This window comes from Limanda limanda, chromosome 6, assembly GCF_963576545.1.
Source record: "Limanda limanda chromosome 6, fLimLim1.1, whole genome shotgun sequence".
Taxonomy (NCBI): Eukaryota; Metazoa; Chordata; class Actinopteri; order Pleuronectiformes; family Pleuronectidae; genus Limanda; species Limanda limanda.
The window spans coordinates 30,062,706-30,065,205 of NC_083641.1; the positions used below are offsets into that span (position 1 = coordinate 30,062,706).

Consider the following 2,500-nt stretch of genomic DNA (forward strand, 5'->3'; position numbering starts at 1 on the left):
ACACATTAAGTCAGAGTCAAATCAAAATGACATGTACTTAATAAACACAACCTGTGGACAATCCTGAAAGGAAGAAACAAGCAGATGTTCAAAAGTCTGAAATAAACTCTCATCAGTGGAAGACCAAACTGCAGAAAATAGTCAACTTTAGCTCTGTTCACTGTAGCTATTGTAAGCTATTGTTAGTTATGGCCTTTTAAATTTCAGCACGTACAAAACACCAATATGATACGAGACCGTGCAACAGAATCCACAAACACAAAACTGTTCTCGTAACGTTTCTGGTGGAATTCTTTCACTGACCAGAGTTTGTAGAGATCACGAAGCTGATGACGACACAAAGGAAACAGTGAAGTGATGAGGGTTCATCCTGAGGATCAGGAGCTCTGGACCTGAGTCAGACCCACACAATAAGTCCTACACTCTAATAAAACACAATTGTCTTTTCAGACAATGAATCCCAAACGCACAAAAAACAAAACACACCATTATAAACCCCCTGACTTCACTGCGTTGTGTTTTATTTGTGTTTTATTTACTTGGAAGCAGAATCGTCTCAGTGGACAGTTGAACCATCGGTGAGGCTGTAAAACTGTCGTCAGCTGCTGTAAAACTGATTGTGTGTGTGTGTGTCTGTAGGGGGGGGGGAATCCCCTGTCTGTATTCATGTCTTTTGTGACTAATAACACACAGTAACATCAGCATGCTGTTGTTAGAGTGTATGTGTGTGTGTGTCTGTTTCTCAAATTGGTGGAAAGAAATGAAATTACAGAGAAAAACATTTTATGGGGAGACGGGGAAGACGGAGAGTGAGGTGATTCATGATGGGAATGTACAGACACACACTCACACACACACACACACACACACACCTGAACATCACACACTTGGTTTAAAACACAACATCAGAGCATTGTTCTCAAATCTCAACAACGATGCTGTTTGTTAAAAAGTTGTTTAAAACCAGTGACGACCGAAACCATTTAAACCAGATGAAGATTTAGACTGAAACTTAATACATAAGATACATAATGTTCACCACTCAGTTATAAATCATTATTATATTATATTATTGCTACAAGGCCAATTTGCTGTCCATTGTTCCAAAGATGTAAAAAACAGCTTCAGTCGAACAAAGAGAGTGAAGTTCTCCGATGTTGTTTAAATCGTCAAAACGTGGAACAAAGAAGTTGAGTTCTGAAGTTATGGTTACACGTTTGACACTGGTGGGAATCGAACATTAAACCTTTTATCAATGAACTCATCTTCCACCGTTCCAGCTGGACGAGAACCCACAAGCTTTGAAAAGACTTTGTACTATTATCTACACGTCCATTGGATTGTGTGTGTGTCGCTTTATGTATTTATTCATTTATGTGCGTGTGTATGTTGTTTATGATGTTTACTGGGTTTCTGTGAGGTTGGAAACACTGCGGTATACATCTGTCGCCAGAGACACACACACACACACACACACAGTCACACAGACACACACAAAGTCCACTCACACACACACACACACACACACACAGTAGAGCCTTTCTCTCTCTGACCACAGACTTTGTTAAATTGACAGACTAATTATTATAAACGACAAACTCTGGTCACCGAGGAAACCATCAGTCTCCGTATTAAATGTTCTCGCACATAGTTGAGATGTTTGGGGTGCGTTTGATTTGTGTTGGGGTGCGTTTGATTTGTGTTGGGGTGCGTTTGATTTGTGTTGGGGTGCGTTTGATTTGTGTTTGCCTGTGAAATCAATGGATCTTTGTATTTAAAGTTAAGCAAGTACATTTTAGAGTTTTATCTGAACTCCATCCCTTCATCCATCATCTCTCTATCCGTCATCCCTCCATCTCCCATCCTCCCTTTCTCATTCCTCCAACTCGTATGTCTAATCCCTCTTTCATCCGTCCACTCCTCTGTCCCTCGTCTCCATTCCTCAAATTATTTATTTCCTCATCCATTCCTCCAACTCTCATCCCTCCATCCCTCCATCCCTCCATCCCTATCGTTTCCATCTCTTCACCTTTAACCTTCTCCGGTCGGATCCCAGTGAGTTTCTCTTAGATCCGTCAAACACTGGACTCAGCGTCCGGCTCTGATTGGTTCATCTCACTGTGATGTCATCATCGTTAACACACAGAAGATAAGTTTCTGTTTGTCTACAGCCTGACCTCCAGAGCCAACACACAACACACAACACAAAACACACACACATACACACACTAAAGATACACCACCTTGTCTCAGGGGACAAAGACTCGTCCACACTTCCTGTCAGATTCTTCAGAATAAAAGTTTCAAAGGAAACGTTTCGAAACAACAAACCAAAGCATCAGTTGGGGAATGAACAGATGATATGTCCAAAGTGACTCGTTCGCCCCCTGGTGTCTGGCTGCGGTACAGGTAACAAACCCTCCTCCTCCATGTTAGCAGATGAGACATCGGCCAAATCAAGTAGACGTTAATAAGTGTTTGTCAAACATGGTTTCTGTCA

At 41.5% G+C, this 2,500-nt stretch overlaps 1 protein-coding gene across 1 annotated transcript in view; it reads right to left on the reverse strand.

The window, feature by feature from the left end:
• Positions 1–2,500, reverse strand: part of plekhg2 (pleckstrin homology domain containing, family G (with RhoGef domain) member 2) — a 49,621-nt gene that overhangs the window by 27,191 nt on the left and 19,930 nt on the right. The window lies entirely within an intron of this gene.